This window comes from Nyctereutes procyonoides, unplaced genomic scaffold (assembly GCF_905146905.1).
Source record: "Nyctereutes procyonoides isolate TBG_1078 unplaced genomic scaffold, NYPRO_anot_genome, whole genome shotgun sequence".
NCBI lineage: Eukaryota > Metazoa > Chordata > Mammalia > Carnivora > Canidae > Nyctereutes > Nyctereutes procyonoides.
This window is the reverse complement of record NW_026575047.1, coordinates 17,346,639-17,365,801: the sequence shown is the minus strand read 5'-3', so window position 1 is coordinate 17,365,801 and position 19,163 is coordinate 17,346,639. Positions and strand designations below refer to the sequence as shown.

The 19,163-nt window shown below is 43.2% G+C and overlaps 1 protein-coding gene across 1 annotated transcript in view; it reads left to right on the top strand.

The window, feature by feature from the left end:
- RELL1 (RELT like 1) overlaps nucleotides 1-15,670 on the top strand; it is a 63,155-nt gene extending 47,485 nt beyond the window's left edge. Inside the window, exon 7 of the mRNA XM_055326635.1 lies at nucleotides 13,565-15,670. The gene's annotated coding sequence lies outside the window, so the exon portion shown is untranslated. The remainder of the gene's footprint in view (nucleotides 1-13,564) is intronic.
- Nucleotides 15,671-19,163: the final 3,493 nt, after the last annotated feature.

The following is a 19,163-nucleotide window of genomic DNA, read 5'->3' as shown; positions in this document are numbered from 1 at the left end:
CCCAGTTTTACAGAAGAGACAATAAATGAATGGAAAGAGTAAGTTACATGTTAAGGGTCATTTAGCTGGAAAGAGAAGCTGATTTGAACCTGGGTCTCTGACTACAAGACCAACTGTTCTCTTCTACCATCCTAGAATGTTCATTCATGAAGACCCACGAATAGAGGGCATTTCCATCAGTGATCTGGAACCTTGGGGTCTAATATGGTAGCCACCAGTCACCTGTGGCTACTTGAATCTAAATTAATTAAAATTGAAAATTTAGTTCTGCATTTGCACTAGTACCATTTCATGTGCTCAGTAGCCAGAGTTGGCTAGGGTCTTGCCATATCGGACAGCGCAGATCCAGAACATTTCCATCATGGCAGAAAAATTTTCACTGAGCAGAGTAAATGTTAGGTATTCTAGTTCGAATCCTGATGACTTTGGTAAATAAAGAGAAGCAATCTGATTGAAGTCATAAGGACTCTAATCCTGAGAAGAGAAGCATCCGGCTCTCCAAGTGGAAGGTGAAGAAGGTCTAGCCCACTGAGCTGCAGAGAAAGCTATTGGTTGTGAAGAGAGTCTGCCTCTGAGTCATCAGCCTGGCCGCGTGTCGGGAGTTGGAGCTGACCACATGTAAGAAGATACTGCTCTCCCTCAGGCAGGAAGCACGGGGTGATCTGTCAAGCCCGCCTCACAGGTTCTGGTGTCTACTGCCCAGAGAGAGAGGACTTGAGATTTGAGAAGGTTAAAAGAAGTAGGATTGCTCTGCTGGTTTTCTTGGTCCAAATTCTTCTGTATCTGGCTCTAAGAATTTGATTGACCCATCTGAAGTCCTGACCACATCTGATTTACAATTTGATATTATTTGCAAAGTGCACAGTCATCCACCAAGATTTTGTAAAAGAACGTTGGACTTGATCGGAAGACGTGGGCTCACATCCTAGCTTCACCACTTGGAGATTGTGCTTGACTGAGTTAAGCCGTCTTAAACCTGTTTCCTTGAATATGACATAAGGATATTAAATTCATTGATTTAAGGCAAGTGCCAGCACAGTGTGTGGCACGTAGTTGGCTCTCAGTAGAGGGTAACCGTAGTGTGCTGTGCCCTCCAAAATCAACAATGAGTTCATGAATGACCTTAGGAAGGGGATGTGTTTTCTGAGCCCTCAATTGTAATGAATTTTGAAAGTAAAAATAAAAATTTTTATTATGGAAACTTTCAAACAAACTCAAAAGTGGAGAGAATTATGTCACGAATGCTAATGGGCCATAGGATAATTTAATTATAATACCTGCTGTGTATTGAGTGTTTACTGTGTACCCAGCATGCTTTGAAAGACACATTCCGTGTACCGACTGATTTAATCCTCATAACAGCAATAGGTGGGTGCTAGTTAAGTGCCCCATTTTGCAAATGGAGGTGTTAAACACAGAGAGTTTGAGCGATATGGGTGCTCAGGGTGACCTGCCAGAGGAAGGGTGGAGTTCAGAGCCTCCTCCAGGCAGCCTGACTGCTGGAATCACAGGCTCGACCACTGATCTGGGTCTGGGGAAAGCAGATCCCATGGTCAGAGCCTGCTGGGGTTGAGACCTGCTGAGGGGCCATGTCTGATGACCCCAACAGAGAATGGACTCTGAAAAAGAAGAGAAAGGAATATTCATTGTCATTTAAAAAACTTATTCCTGGAGTTCTTTCTACATGTCTTACCATTTCTCATCCCCTCAAAGGAGTATGTTTGGGCTATTTAACTTGCCTTGATTGTCCAACTAGAGAAATCCTGACATTTTTCTGTCTGGGCCCTAAATCTCTGGTTCTGGACTAAATTGGAAGATTTGCCCTAGAATATAGCTAATAAAGTAAGACAGGAGTGTTATACATCTTTCATACAGTCTAAGATAGTTTTGAGAGTTATATTTCTTTCTGGAAAATGATTTTGTTTAAATTTGGATTTTTAGTATAGAATTGATTTAAATATTCACATGCAAAATCATATCTAATCATTGGCTTGGTTTCTTTTTTTTTTTTCAATTAGAAATTGATACTAGAAACTAGCCTTTAGGATGCCTCTCTCTCTCTCTCTCTCTCTCTCTCTCTCTCTCTCTCTCTCTCTCCCCTCTTTTTAAAAAACAACAAAGTCTGTTGTTTGGCGTTTCTTCTGCCCTTTATTTCCCCCCCCCCCCCCGTTTCGTTAGCCTGTGCTCTTTTTTGTAGTTAGATCTAACTTGCTCTCTGCCTGATTTATTTTGGCAAATGCAGTTAAATTGGTCTCTTTTTTTTTTTCACAGAAAATGTGTTTTGATTTCTTCTTAGAAGAATAAGCTTTTGTTCTTTGAAGTTAAATAAATCAAATCGCTTTCAGGCTCCAAATGCCACTGCCTTGTCTTCATGATCACTGGTCTTTCATTTTTTAAAAATGAAGCTGTCGTAAGCATTTGATATCATACGTTTCTCAAGTATGCGCTCCTTTTTGCATCTTCTGGTAGGCTCTCCTTGAGACATCAATTTGGGAAGTGTACACAACAATGTTTTTTCATCAAAACAAAAATTCATAATATTAGACATGGCTTTTTATTTTATGCTGTTGTATTACTGAAGCAATTCTGTTGTTTATTTTAGTAACTTATTATGGTGATGAAAAGGAGGGTTTTAAACTGTTTAGGCTTAATTTTAACTGTGCCACTAAGGATCAGTGGTTTTGGGCGAATTGCTTCACCCTTCCACACCCCCGGAGGGTCTTTATCTTTACAACAGGGTTGTTTTTGGTCCTGAGTGACATAACATAGATATATTGTTCTTAAATCTGTCCTTGGCACAGAGTTAGTATTTACTAATTATGCGCTACTATCAATAACTTTCATCAATCCCATTCTTGGTGGTCTTAGTTATGTTTTAGCCTGTTCCTCAAACATCAGTTTGAGATTCTGTGAATCCCTTTTTACTTCTTAAGAATATTAGAGTTTTGGATTCTCATGACATCTTAACAATCGATATTTGGCAAGTCCCTTAGGAATTTTGACCATTCTCTTGCCTGTGCTAAGAGGCCTTAGACATAACTATTCCCCTCCTCCCGGAGGTGGAATCAGAATTAGTAACAGGGCAGTTGGAAAGTTTTGCTGCTGTTCTTTGTATTATACAGATCAGAGGGCCGGTTAAATTAAGCGGTAGCGTGGGCTGAGTTTTCTGTGCTAAACTGCCATGCTGGAGCTCAGTTCTGGGATAAAAGCCTTCTTTTTTGCCAAGACTCTTTCATGGATCATGCTCCCTGCCTCCTGAGCATTGTGGCCAGTCACAAGGTCAGCCTCCCCGACCATTGGCACCTTCTTCTCCTCCTCCTTCCTTTTCACCTTCATGACAGGGGTGTATTGGAGGGTCCCTGTGGGGGCTCCCCAGAGATTGGGCTGTATTATTTGCACTGCTTTGCATTGTGGTTCTTCTGGTAACTCTCCAGAAGCTAACTGCTTGTTAGCTAATATTTTTCTCCCTAGGTTGTGTTTTTTTGCAGGGCAAAATATACATTTTTGAGAAAGCAAGGTATGTCAGGCTTGATGGAAACCCCTTCATTTGATTCACTGGTCTTAAAGAGCCGTGGCTGTGAAATTCATAAGAAGAAACTGTACCTCAAATAGGCAGACATTGGAACACTTGCCTTGATTTGCAGCTGCTGAGTACATTTCTGCAGGGGAGAAGGAGTATTTGGGTTGATGCCTGTGTTCTTATGTGGAAGATCATTCCCGCTGAGCCCATCTTAATTTTGGAAATGGAGGGAAGTTACCACCTGCCCAGGCACTGGCCGGATGTGGAGAAAAGCTGAGTGAGGGACCGAAATTTCAGTGCAACCTTATGAGTACTAATCTCTCCACTCTCCCCATGACAAATGAAGAACTAGGCTCAGAGGGATTACTTTTTCCCAGTTCCAAGGGCTGGCAATGACAGGGCTTGGACGGGCAGCAGTCTATATTTGGAATTAACATGCTCAGGGGCTTTTGGAGTTTGAGGGAGCTTTGCTTTCTCCAAGTAAAGCAAGTCCTCATTCAGTCTCTTAGCCCGGTGGTTCAAAGTAGCTATCATGACAGCGTTATCAGCCTTCACCAGGCATGGCTCCTTTGGTCTCCTATAGGGACCACCTGATGTCTTTGGGCTGCCATGCATCAGGTTCTGTTCTGTGAGCAATTCTGGTTTCTTACAGGTAGACTAAGATCATAGACTTTGAGATCTCAGAGGAGCTGTGATTGCTAATTCAGGTACAGTTATGTCTTTATAAAGTATTTATTGTTCCCCTACTGTGTGTGAGGTGCTGTGCCAGGCCTGAAGGACATGGAAGTGTAGAAGATGGACATATAAGGGCCACACTTTCTCAAAGCTTCATTCTAGTTTTTTATGTAGATTTTTCTCCCCATGCCTCCTCATCCCCTCCTTTTGGAGTAAGAAGGCTATGTGTGTTGTTCAAGGTTATGCGGATGGTAGATTCCAGAGCCTGTACCCTCTGACCCTTCATTCCCCTCACTCTCTCTGGTGAGTTGGTTATGACAAGTGTTTGAAGTTGAATTATTATTATTATTTTTTAAATTTTTATTTATTCGTTCATGAGAGACAGAGAGAGAGAGAGAGAGAGAGAGGCAGAAACACAGGCAGAGGGAGAAGCAGACTCCACACAAGATGCCTGATGTGGGACTCGATCCTGTGACTCCAGGATCACGCCCTGAGCTGAAGGCAGATAGATGTTCAACCGCTGAGCCACCCAGGTGTCTCGAATTATTATTATTATTTTTTTTTAGGATTTGCAAAATAAGACATGGACACAATAAAATATGCAATCAGCAATAAAGCCTACAGAGTGAAAAATAGGCCTTTAAAAAAAGCAAAATCTTCACCCTATTTACAGCCCTTCTCTCTCACCACCATCTCGAAATCTCCTTCCCAGGAGGGAGCCGTGGGTCCTGGTGTCCTCTGTGTCTGTCTTTTCAGGATTATTCTGTGCACAGACATGCTTACATAACACACATAAGTATGTACAGCTTCCTCTTTTGCCCTTCCTCTAGTGAGAGCGTAGATGTTTGTCTACACTTTGCTTTTTATTGAAGTTGATGAGTAATAGTATCCGTGGACTCTTGAGTTTTTACTATTCCCCACTGATTGAGCCATGAGGAGTGAAAACGCTGGACACATTTTTAAAAAGTTGCATGCCCTCTTTGTCATTGGGAATACCTCCAAAACAAACGTGCAAATTATCTGAGAGTTTTTGGTGGCCCTAAAAACATACTTTGCTGTCAACAACTATGATGTTTTTTCCAAGTTCTTGCTCCCCAGCCCTGCTGTGGGTACAGAAGAGACAAACATATTTGTCAGTCTTCTCAGGAGTCAGATAGTGTAGGGGCCTGGAGGGTTTTGGTTTGGTTTGGTTTCAGTTGCCGCTGAGGCAAGCCGTCTTTCCCCTGCATGCATCTCCCCAGGCAGCACCTGGTCCAGGGCCCCTGCTATTTTTGATCAGAAGTTGACCCACTGACTCCTGCGTCAACTGAGCTCTTCTTCTGGATCCTGTCAGCCCGTGGATGGGACTTAAGAAAGAGAGGCTGTGACCTCTGTCCTTTACACCATAGCAACTGCAGCATTGGCGGCTCCCGGAGACCCTGGAGGGCCTCCCGACAGGCCTGTGGGGGCTTGGCAGAGGCAGAAGATGAAAGGCTTTTAGAGACATTATTGCCCAGAACTAGAAAGAAAAGGGAATCAATGGTTATCACCAGGATTTTTACTTTTCTTAAGTTGTAACCCGAGGCTTTGAATCTACTGACGTTAAACACCTAAGTGAATCATAGGGCCTGTTTTCTATAAGTAGCGGGACATAGGATACTGAAGTAACTCCACAGTGTGGGTTCTGGAATCACACTCCCTGCCCTCCAGTCCTGGTCTGACACTTGTTCTCTGTGTCACCCTTCACATCGTAGCCTCTGATGCCTCAGCTTCTCCATCTGTGAAGTGAGGATAATGGTAATAATATCACCTACCTCATAGGGATATCGCTCCTTGGTGCTTAGTAAGTGCTGGATAGGCAAATGCTAGATAATATTACTATATCAGTTAAGCCATATTTAAACACTGAGCAAATAGGGGCACCTGGGTGGCTCAGTCGGTTAAGTGTCTGCCTTCAGCTCAGGTCATGATCCTGGGGTCCTGGGATTGAGCCGCCCTTTGGCCTCCCTGCTCAGTGGGGGAGTTTGCTTCTCCCTCTCCCTCTCCCATCCCCCAACATACCCATATCCTGAGCCACCCAGGTGTCTCGAATTATTATTATTATTATTTTTAGGATTTGCAAAATAAGACATGCACCTCCGCCCCACTCATGCTCTCTCACTTGCACTCTCTCTCAAATAAAGAAATAAAATCTTAAAAAAAAAATAACAAATAAAAGTATGAAAAGGTAATGGTTTGTGATTTATTTTTTATATTCATAGGTATTGTAGTATTATTCATTTGATCCTCAGGTAGAGGCTTACTGACAGTCAGTTAGCTGAACTTCTAGCTCATAGGCCAGTAGAGACAATTAGAAAGAAGTGGTTCTATTCAAAGTCCTAGATCTCCACCTATAGCTTAGTGTAGACATTGAATTGTAGATGTATTGAGACTAATGGGGAGCTGCTGAATTGCATTTAAATAACTCCAAGGGGACCCTTGTTTTTTCTAGATACAGAATAACTTTTGGTGTCAAGTACATTAACTTGGAGTAAAGTTCACTGCATCCTACCATCCCAAGGGCTGGTAGATCACAAGTGTCCAGTTATTGTCACTTGAGAAACCCATTACTGCTAAATATTTTTTAATTTTTTCATTACTTCTAAATATTAAACATATTTAAATTGTTGTTGAGTATAATAACTTAGTAAAGAGCTACCTTTAGACTTTTCAGTAAGATCCAAATCTAATGTCAGAAGTTTCAAAGCTATAAGGAGTACAAAATTCCTTTTTTTATAAAAAGATTTATTTATTCATAAGAGAGAGAGGCAAAAACATAGGTAGAGGGAGAAGCAGGCTCCCTGTGGGGAGCCCAATGCAGGACCCAATTCCAGGATCCTGGGATCGCAAACTGAGCCAAAGGCAGATGCTCAACCACTGAGCCACCCAGGTGTGCCAAAAGTACAAAATTTCTTACTGGTTTTATTCAATAAAGAAGATAATATAATTAGTAGGAATATATATTTTCTCTCTATGCTACTTAAAAAAGCTATTTCCATTTTGAATGTAAAATACCTGAAACATTTTTATTTTTCCTGAATTGATATACATTAAAGAGTTGCTCACTATTGATAATAGAAAGCTAAAATTGTGATTATTAAACCCCCTCCCAAACTAGGAGTTGTAATGTGGCAATGTGTGATACTGTGATTTATAATAAGAAATGTATAGTTTGTCCCCATTTCTTGTAGAGAGCTAATAAAACTCTTGGAATTTCTTAAGGGATGAGAACCATAAAGGTCTTTTGTTTTATGTTAATGAAGTGACTTTTGGAAAGCCCCTAGGTAACTAAAGGATGAGGTGGTTTGCCAGGGAGCCAACCATGTGTATAGAGGGTTGGAACTCTACCCCCCACCTCCAGAGAAGGGAGAGGGATTGGAGTTTGTATTAATCACCAGTAGCCAGTGATTTAATGCTTATATGATGAAATTTCCATAAAAACTCGAAAGGAGAAGGTTCAGAGAACTTCCAGGTTTGTGAACCAGAACACTTCCACATGCCATTGTGTCTGGGACCCAAACTCTACAGAAGCTCCTTTGTTCAGAACCTTGCTCTATGTATCTCTTCATCTGGCTGTTGATTTATATCCTTTAATATCCTTTACAATAAACTGGTAACTTAGTGAATAAACAGGTTTTCTGAATCCTGTGAGCCAGGTTTGAATCCATGGAGAGGGTCATGGGAACCTCTGACTTACAGCCAGTTGGTCAGAAATACAGGTAACCGTCTGGACTTGTGATCGGCATGTGAAGTGGAAGGCAGCCAACTTGTGGGATCTGATGCTATCATTAGTTAGGTAGAGTTAGAGTTGAGTTGAATTGTAGGACACCCATCAGTTGTCCAAGCATTGGTGGCATGGGAGAAACCCTACCTACACCTACACCCTGGAATCGGGTGCAGAACCCTCACAAGACGCAGTGGTCAAGAAACATGGAAAATGCCCAAACTTAGTAGCAATCAAATAAATATAAACTAAAATAATGAGATCACATTTTGCTTTTCAGTTGGCAAATATGAATGCTAATACTAGCATGACGGTGTAACTTTCATTCAAAATGAGACTCTTCTTGAGAGTAGAAGGGACACTGTAACTAATTATTCCTACTTATTTATAGAACAAACATATGTAAACCGAGACCTCCCAGGCCAGCTGGTTTACATGGTCTCCCTGGATAGCACCCAGTGTTGAAGAGGGTGGAAGGAGATGGGTGTTAACACACACCTGAGTAGGGATGCCACATTGGTATAGTAGAACTACATGGACAGAGGCTGAGTATCTACTCTGTATCATTAGATGAGAAGGCAAGTTGTAAAATATCCTAGTTTTGTTTAAGAAATGACATGCGACGTATCTCATTTCGTTTCGGATTGGAGATCACTTAAGCTTTCCTGTATAAGCTCCAAGCTCTTTGAGATTTTAGACTGTGTCTCCTCACTTTTTGTCATGCCTCCAGGTGGCCATTTGTACACAGTACATAGTACATACACTGTCGTGCCTCCAGGTGACCAGCTCTCAGTGATTCTGTAACAGGCGGGATGCTAGCTCACTCACCTGGTCAGTAAAATAGGCCTCTGCAGGTGAGGTGAACTCTAGTTCCAAACTATTATGAAGGAAATTAGGAAGTGATTCAGTCATTCAACAATTATGTAGGTCAGGTTATGTTAAGATTTTTTAAATTACTATTTCAGTCTAATACTACAGAATTTTGCAGTTCAGATTGAGTTGCTGAGCTTTTTATTAATATTTGAATCCTTAAATGTTTCTGTCATGTCTGTTTCCTCCACTTCTTTTGTATAGTTTTTGACCTCAGCTAACTTTGTAGTGTTGTGTTTGCCGGCTTTGCCCTTTCGGAAATGAATTTAATTATTGTGGTTGTTATCAGTTGACAAACAGTACTGAGTTTTATCTCCTGGCTTAAACCCTTGTATGTGCATGAAGGCACCTTGCGAGAAACCAGAGTCCTGGGCTCCAATCCCATCAGTCCTGATTTAGTAGGTTAGGGGGCGATCCAGAGATTGGCAGCATTGAGTTGCTTCTAAAGCAGGTGTGACCCATCATCCTGAGAAACACTGACTTAAAGAGACTCACTGATTAGCTACATTAGCATGAGTCTATCGGTTAGCCTAGATTTGCTTTTTAGTAAACATGGAGTCTTTATTAAAATAGAAAGGCATTAACATTATAAAACTTAACACATGATTTAGACCAGAGCAAGGTTTAAAGGACTATGTACACCAAGTACCTCCTTGATAGCTTTCCATTAATCCACACCTGCCAAGATGTCACCCTCTGCAGGCATTACTGTCCCCACATGTTCAGCAACTAGAACCTGTGGACACATGACCACGGATTGTTCCATGAGAGCCTGGTAGTTGATAATCCTCTAATTAAGGAGTTTGAGTCTTGAAGGATCACAGATTACTGGTGAAAGATCAGTACGTGTTGTTCTAGGTCTTTGAGTATGAATATTACTGTCCTAATCTTAGCTCTGTTTCTAGGAGCAACTTTCCCCATCTCTTTCCTTTAAGTGTGTTCTACAAAATTCTTAATCCAGCTATATGATTCTGTAGCCTTGTATCTATCTGTTCCGTGTCATGCCATTTCATTCATGGTACACTTTTGACCTTCTTAGGGCCTGAGCCCCTTTTAGGATATAGGTTTTTAACATCATTTCACTGCTCCTGTCTAGCCTCAGGGACTACTTCCTAGGGAGTGGCCCTGCCAGGGTTTCTATTTCTGCATTTCTCTTCTGTTGCCCCCCACACAGGTGGGGAGCAGGAAAGTGAAGGAACCAAAGATCTCAGCAACACTGTGGATGTCTCCGCGAGGATTGGTGTGTCAGGGCTTTTTGGGGATGAGTGGGTCAGTTTCCAGGTCTGCCTGCCTACCCTAGAATTGCTGCTTCACCATTTTTAAGTGTGAGGCCTTGAGTAAGTTATTGACCCTGGAAGCCTCAGTTTCTTCCTATGGAAAGTGGGACCTGTCCTTGACTCATGGAGTCATTGGAAAGATTGAGTTCATGAATCTAGAGTGTTAGCGTGGCAGTGCCTGGCACATAGAAAGCCCTTGTAAATGTCACCTACTGTTATTATTAATCAGAGAGTGTTTTCCTTCCTTGACACCCTGTCCTTGGAGGTCTTTGAGTTCAATGTCTATTAAGGTGCTCAGGTTTCTAGTTTTTTAAAGCATGTTTCTACTTTTTAAAGGGACTGGATAGTTTTTTTTTTTTTTTTCTAGAGGATCCTTTTTAACAAGGCACATATATGTCCTAATCAAAGGCACACACTGTATTGTGGCTTTTGTGGAACCCTAATATAATAATGGGAATCATGGCTTTACCTTTATAATTAGAATGACCTCTTCCTTCACCTTTTCTGAGGTTCTTAATTTTTCTCCAGAAGTCTTGCGTTACTAGGGAAATGGTCACGCTGGGGATTTCTGAATCATCTTTACTTATTTTTAAATATTTTATTTATTGATGAGAGATACAGAGAGAGGCCGAGACATAGGCAGAGGCAATGGCTCAACCACTGAGCCACCCAGGCACCCCCTGAGTCATCTTTTAAATGTAAGGAAGTTTTGCTTAATTTCATCCAGTTTGAGCATCCACCTCTAAGACTGTCATCTCACCAATTTTCCCAGAGAGAGAGAGGTCCTGCATGATGGAAACTGAGAATAGCATGTGGGTGGAGGGTTTTCTCTTGGTCTGTCCACTGCTGCCGGCCCATCCTGGCATTTATGCCAGCCTACACATGGTTTCTGATTGCTCTAAGACCTTAAGGAAGGCACTTTTTAATATTAACACACTTTGTTAAAGAAATGCCATTTAAAAGTATGTGTTTATCAATATGGATCTATTTACACCTGTAGGATGCAATGAGGAGAAATTTAGCAGTTTGGAAATGCACCTGTGACCCAGCTCAAGACGTAAGGTCACAGCTGGAGATTTACAAGCCGCAGAGTATGTGGTGTCTTCTTTACCCTAGATTGTCATTGTGATAAAAGAGAGATTTACCTGGAAATGGATAACAGCTGTCCTGGTGAAGTGCTGCCTGTTGATAAGCGCATGTTTTTGAGGAGGGAGAGAGCCCTGCACGTCAGTGCTGGGTAGCTTTAGTAGGGTTTTTAGGAAGGTTCACTTTCTGTTATCTGTTTAGTGTTAGTAATGAGGACTCTAAGCAGAATTTGTATTTTTTTTCACTTCCTCTCTCAAACTGCTTATGGTGCAGTTTTAATCAGCCACAGAAGGCAGCTGTTGAAGCCAGCATGATTGTTTAGGGCAGTTGGATGCTGGTATGGATCCTCCGAGCTAGCCCTTGGGAGTGTCCTGACTGCTGGCCCGGGTTAAGCATTGTATGCATATCATGGTTTGTAAAACCACCAACACCCCTTTGGGGAAATGCTCCAGAGTGGGCCAAGGTTCAACAGCTAGTCACAGGGGTCTGGTTTAGAATCCAGGCCTCTCGTTCCAGATCCTTCCTTAGCCCAGCCCTCAGTCTTTGACCACGCTCTCAAGTCAGTTCAATCTGTGCAGAGAACTCTTAATGGGAAGCTCTCCTCAGTTGGACCAAAGCCTCTGGCTGTGATAGAACGTTACGTTCTAGGCCTGACATTCCTCGCCCTTGACTTTCTTGTTTTCCTTGATGCAAAAAAATCTGGGTCTAAGGGAGCAGATGATAAAAGGGGGAGATATAAAAATAGTTGAACACCTGTTTTGTAGATAATGGCCTAGTTTGAAGTTTGGCTTTGAAAACTCACCCCTCTTTTTTACTGTTTTGTCTTTCGGGACCATTTTTCTGTTTCTCCACCTCTGGCTTCTTTCCCTTTACCCTGTTTGTACTCATCAACTCTCAAGTGAAAGTATTTCCAGACTTGCTTTTGTTTAGCTCTACAGCACAAAGCTGCACTTTGGCCACGCCAAGCTGAAGCAAGGCAGAGCAGAGAATTATTACTTCCATTCATAATTAAAAACTCCATGCATTCTGTTTTAGGGGACAATGTTTTATTTCCTTTTTAGCAAAGGGGATAAGGATCCTTTACTCAAACCTTTTAGTTTGGGCAATCTCTCTCTCTTTCTCTTCCTCGCTGCCTCTCTCTCATAACTGTGATGAATATTTTAAATTGTAGAATGACAGGAAAGGATAATATCTCAGACTCTAGATCTTGAAGTAGCTGTAGGGGCACGTGTGTGGCTCAGTGGTTGAGCGTCTGCCTTTGGCTCAGGGCATGATCCTGGGGTTGTGGGATCGTGTCCCACATTAGGCTCTTTTCAGGGAGCCTGCTTATCCCTTTGCCTGTGTTTCTGTCTCTCTCTCTCTGTGTCTCTCATGAATAAATAAAATATTTTAAAAAATTGAAGTAGCTGTAAAATAAGTACAAAGTAATATGTAAATCAAGATCTCTTTATTGGCACTTTGCTCTTTGTATTCCTGGAAGTTGGTTTCAGACGGTTTTGCTTAGCATTTGTGGGCAGATGGGGCAATTCTTTGTCCCTTAACCTGGCATAGGGTGGCCTGTGTGATGTGTATGCCTCCATAGGCACAGGCAGCGCTAGAATTTCCATCCTGTCCTATCCCAGTCTTCCAAACAGGACTGTAAACAGGCACACAGCTGTCTGTCACTTAGATGAGACATTTGTAAGAACAGCAACAACAATCGCAAACAGCTTTGGAACATAAAAAGCTGTCTTCCAAGTTTCCTGGGGGTTTCGTTTGAAATGAAAGTGTGAACACTCTAGAGCCAGCTGTTTGAACCAAAACACACAACACAGCCCTTGAGTCACAATTGGCATCTGAGATGGGCATCTGGTCATTGAGCTTCTGTTGGTTCCAAGATCCTGGCCAAGATGCCTCATGTGCACCGTGGACATCTAGAGTTGACTCTGTCTTGTGTGGCTTGGGAGAGCCACCTTATCTGACACAAAGAAGTTTCATTGTGCCTGAGCACGCTCACCCCAATGCTCATTACTTGGGAGAACATGGCCAAGGAGTTAAACACATTCCCGAGAAGAAGTGATACATGACTCAGAGGAGAACGCTCAACCGGTCCGTCACTGTAGAAGCTTGTGTTGAAACAGACCGATGCCCTCAGTCTACTGTGGCTCTCAAATTCTTTCTTGGTTTTCTGTCAAAACCTTGATAATGAGATCTTTCTGAAATTGTGGTACTTAACATTTCTTTAGACCGAATTCTAGAAGAAATATATAATGGGGGAAGGAACTCAGTGGGGTTGGGTGAGATGGAGGTGAGGATGGATTACAATTCCTCTGTGTTTTTAAATATCCACATGGGTTAATACGTGATACGATGTTTACCTTCTGGAAAGCTTTACCTTTTTGTTTTCTCTTGCAGGGGTGACCTTATTTCAAGAGTTCTAAGACACTGAAGACTTACAAGAGAAGAAGTTGCCTGGGGAACTTTTTAAAATTTTTATACAGTTTCTGTTGTGGAGTCTGCAGACATGGGGATAAAAGCTAAAAGGGAATATCTGTGCTATGCTACATACAGAATTCAGTTTGCTTGGAAACAAGGTTTGGGTTAAAAAGTCCAAGGGAAAATTTACTACATTTCCAGTGAAGGAAAGAGCTTATTTTAAAATTTTCCCAACCACCATACATCCCAGTCCCCTATTTCTGGCCTTTGTACACCTTGCCAGTTTTTCTCGCATGATCGCTGTGTGCAGGGGAACTATTTGTGTGCAGTTCGAGCTGCTGCTTGGGGATGTTTATGCATGAATGTGTGTGAGTGTGCGCATACACACACATACATGCACATCTGTGCACGGCTTCTGTTCTCCCAACCCATAGATCTCATTCTGCAACTAGTTGCAAGAAGATCCTCTTGCAGTTTAACTGTTAAAAAAAGATAAAGGTGAAGCTTCAGTGGTCAAAGGTCCTTGCAGATAATCTGGTCTAGCCCTGAGAAATTGGGGTCCCTACCCTTCCCGGAAGGGCATGGAGTCAGATGGAACCAGAAGCCAGACTTCGGATTCTTGGACCAAGAAATCACCACCACCATGCCACTCCTAGGTCACTTATAAAATATCGAGAGTATTTTTTTTTCTTAAACTTGCGCTAAGCAAGTCTTATTTAATCTATTGAATAAAGAGGTATAATAGTTTAAAATGACTAAAAAAAAAAAAAACCAACAAAACAAAACAAAGAATGCTTGCTTTGACAACCCAAGGCCAAAACAAAACAAAAATACCCAACTTCTGATGAAGAATGGACCAATACCTTCTCCTGGCATGTTTTGCTCGGACACTTCCTATTTTGCGTCTTGTAACCCATGCTCGTTATTTAAAAGATTCTTGATGGTTACATTTCCCCTGTAGCCTGGAAAGCCCTACTTTTATGTATTTTTTAAAGCTATGTAGTGTACGAAACCCCTGCAAGAACCAGAGGCAGAGATAGTAGCACATTTCTGACAGGTGTGGGCCGGGGACTGGGAGCGCCCAGTTACAGGCAGGTCTCCAAGACCTGCCCCCATGTCAGTGTTGGTGTGATGCCTGGGGCACTTCTTTGATCTAGGAGAGAAAGAGCATCTTTCTCATTTCACCCCCCAAGAAGATTTCCATATGTAAAGTACTGACTGTAAACTTAACGCATTCCATTCTGTTTATGGCATCAAACTAAAAATGTCCAACCTTTTAAATGAATGGTAGGTTTAATTTCATGTGAATTTTGTCTGACAACCGGTAAGAGCTCTACGTGTGTACATACATCTATACAGTGGACTAGGGGAAGCTGGTATGGAAAGAAATCCCACTGAAGTCCAGAAAGGGGCAACATAGGAATTTTGGGGGTGTGTGTATTACTGTAAATAACTATATGTGCAGTCTAGACCAATAGTTTTAGTTTTTTAAAAAACATCATTTTTTTGGCTTGAAAACTATGATGCCCTCAAAGGGTGAGGCTAAAATGTAAGATATTCTTCAGCTTTAATTATTTTTTAATTTTATTCAGGTCAGAGCACTTTTTTATAGCAATACAACAGGCAAGAGAATACTCAACCATATTTAAAATTGTGTTTATACCAAGAGTACCTTTTAAATATTTTCTAATACTTGAGCAGTTTCTGTCCGGCTGGCTTCCAAATATGCCAAAAGTTAAGCATTCAATGTTTTGACACATAAGCTTTTTACTGATAAGAATTCTTAAGTGTTCCCAAAGCAACTGATGTTTACAGGGCTTGTGTTCTTCTTCCTTCTCTGGAAGGATCTGGGGATCCACCATGAACTTACTATACAAAACACTAATGATGGGCTAACTTCTGGTTAATGAGTGAGTTGGCTACCACCTTGATGTAAAAATTTGTAAAGGAAACTTTTTCACCATTTTGAGTGTCAGATGTATTTTTAACTGTCTGGTTTGTACTTTTACGACTTTTGTACTACCAAAGCAGAGTTAAAAATAAAAACGTTAAACATAAACGGTGTTGTTTTTGAACGAAAATGCGATTGTGGTAGTTACGATTCATACTGGGCCTGATTTTAACGTGTCTGATTTCTTAGGTCTCAGTTGACCAGTGATGATCTGGCCAGCTGTCCCCCACTGGATGTCAATTCCCTGCTTCTCCCCTCCCCAGCCCCGTCCCCGTCCCCGGCAAGGAACACCACTCCCCACCCCCTGATAGTTATTTTTAAAATTTGGAGATCATTCTGAATGTATACAGACCAATGATCAAAGCTAAGATGGGAACACAGGTACAATATGACTAAGCATGCACAGCTTTGTTCGGATCCCACCAGTCATTCCAGTAACGTCCGAGGGTCACCCATCGCAGTTAGTTCTCTGGTCGCTGATCGGTGATGGGCCTCTCATCTTTTTCTTGGGATCCATGATCCCATGATTTCCACCGTGCCCTTCTGAAATTTTGTAGAATTCCCTTCCACGTCGGTCTGCCCGCTAGTTCTCGTGATGAGACTGAGGACTAGTGTCATGGAAAGGACCCACAGGGGCGATGCGCCCTCCCCATTGCGTCACAGCAGAGGAACGTGACGATGTCCGTGCATATTACTAGTGATGTCAACCTTGATCGTCTGGTGGAGGCCGTGGCCACCAGCCTTCACTTTGGTCTTTCCTTTGCAGTTAACATTTGAGAGGAGATCCTTTGAGATTGGGCAAATATCCTATTTCCTCTTAAGCTTTCTACCTATTGATTTTACCATCCGTATCAGTTTCTGGGGCCTCGTGTAGCAAATCCCCACCAACGGAGTGGCCTAAAACCATCGAAATTTATTTCACCGTTTAGGAGCCAGCAGGCTGCAACTGAGGTGTCTGCAGGCTGGTTCTGAAGTCCCTGAGGGAGAATCTGTTCTTGCCTCTCTCCCAGCTGCTGCTGGTTGCTGGCCATCCTGGCTCCCTTGCTTTGTGGCTGCTTCACTCCCATCTGTGCCTTTCCTGTGCGTGTGCCTTTGTCTGCTCTTCCCATGAGGACACCAGTCATTGAATTCAGGGCCCACCACATTCCAGCCGGCTTCATTTTTTTTTTTTTAATTTATTTATGATAGTCACAGAGAGAGAGAGAGAGAGGCAGAGACACAGGCAGAGGGAGAAGCAGGCTCCATGCACTGGGAGCCCGATGTGGGATTCGATCCCGGGTCTCCAGGATCGCGCCCTGGGCCAAAGGCAGGTGCCAAACCGCTGCGCCACCCAGGGATCCCCCAGCCGGCTTCATTTTAACTGGGTTGCATTCACACAGACCCTAATTTCAAATAAGATCCTATTTGCAGAAATCAGGAGTCAGGGCTTCAGTACCTCTTTTTAGGGAACACGATTCAACCCGTGGCACCATCCACTGGTGGATCTTACCTGCAACAGTTATGACTGGGGTGCGGCTCTTTCAGGTTGGTACCTGTGTCCTTTTGATGGGGCTCCGTGTTCTCTTTCTCCCCCTTCCTTCTCTTTCTCCCTCCTCCTTCCTTTCTCCATCCCTTCCTTTCTCTTTTACCCCTTGGCTCATTCTCACTTCGTGGAACCACAAGATGTTCCAGGCTCATCTTGTCACCTCGTATCTTCCTTGCCTTAGCCCTGGCACTGACCACTAACCAAGGAGCCCTGGTTCCTTTTTACTGTAGAATTGGGTTCATGATGGTAGGTGTGCTCATGGAAGCAGGACCTCACGGCTTCTAGGTTTCTACGTGCATACACACACACACACACACACACACACTACTAGCCTGTGTATACACACACATAGGTTCCTTTATCTTTAGAACAAGCATGACCTGGGATTGGTTCTCTGACTGGAGTCCAGCTCTACAGAGCTCATGCCAAACGTCCTGCTTCCCTCGTTTATAACTTTTGTCTCCTACAAGGAGAAAACTTGGTTCCTACTGCCTAAAATATTTTTACGTTCAATTTATGTTTCAATTTACGTTTTAGTTCAATTCTAACATACATATAAAGTCGTTTGAATATATAGCCCTGGGAGAAGCCAGTTTACCAGCTAGAGCACAGTGTGTGTATACAGTTGGTTTAGTTTTCTTTAGCCTTACAGTAGGCAGCCTGTGCGCTGGTGACTTAGATCAGCTCCTTGGTTCCCCACCCCTCAGTGTGGTTATGTGATTCAGTTTTAACACAGAGTCATTTGTCATCATCTATTCGCTATCCTTCCTTTATGTTCTGGTTAGAATTAAAAAAAAAATAAAGATTTTATTTATATGAGAGAGAGTGAGAGTGTGAGAGAGAGATCACGAGCAGGGGGGAAGGGCAAGGGGGAAGCACACTCCCTGGTGAGCAGAGAGCCCGATGCAGGACTCCATCCCAGGACCCTGGGGTCATGCACCAGAGCCCAAGGCAGATGCCTAACCGACTGAGCCACCCAGGTGCCTGAATTTTTAAAAATTTATATGCAGCAAAGTTCACTCTGGTGCCTCACTGGATTTTGATTTTTCTTCTTTTAAAGATTTTATTTATTTATTCAGAGAGACATACAGAGAGAGGCAGAGACACAGGCAGAGGGAGAAGCAGGCTCCATGCAGGGAGCCCGATGTGGGACTGGATCCCGGGTCCCCAGGATCACACCCCAGGCTGCAGGCAGCGCCAAACCGCTGCGCCGCCAGGGCTGCCCAAATTCCTCATTTTATAGTCAGAAGGTGTCACTTGGGGTTGCGGGGTTTGTTCTTAGTTGGTCAGCTTTTGTTTTTTTAAAAAAAATTATTTGAGAGAAGGAGGTGGGGGGAGAGAGAGGGAGTGAGTGTGCTTGGTGAGGGAGAGGCAGCAAAGAGGGAAAGAGAATCTGAAGTAGAACCCGTGCTGAGCGTGGAGCCAGATGCAGGGCTTGAAACTATGACCCTGAGATCATGACCAGAGCCAAAATCAAGAGTCCAATGCTTAACCGACTGAGCCACCCAGGCCCCCCTCCCTATTGGTCGGCCTTTGGATCCTCTGGCACCAGTCTGATGCAGAGTGGGTGAGGCGGAGTCGCTCGGCTTTCATGTCTAGCTCAGCTCTTAGGGGAGCAACGGGCAGCTGGGAGCATAGGGCCTGTGGCCATTCTGTTCCACGTGGAGACGGACGCCAACCTTGCAACGCCGACTTGAACAATGAGTTCAGCTCTCTCCCCGGACCAACAGGTCCTGAGTGACTTTGCCAATTGTCCGAGGCCTTGCTTGCTCCTGCACTTCCTTGTCAAATCCTGTTTGATATCTTAGGCATCTTCCATCCTAATCTGGTGTAACAGAAAGGCGAGGAACCCTTCCTTTTCTCCCGCTGAGGACAGCAGAATGTTAAAGGCTACAAAGTAGGGGTCCCATGAGTCCGTCCTGGTCACTGAGGGCTTGGCTGTGGTCAAGGGGGACTGTTCTGCACCTGACGTCCTTGCCAGTTTCTGGATCCTCTGACCCTTTTGTCTGTGGAATAGGTTGTTTCTACCTAGGGCTTCCCGTGCACATTCCTCAACTTCCCAGGCCCGGTCTTTAGGTCTGGTCTTCGATCTTCCCTGGGGG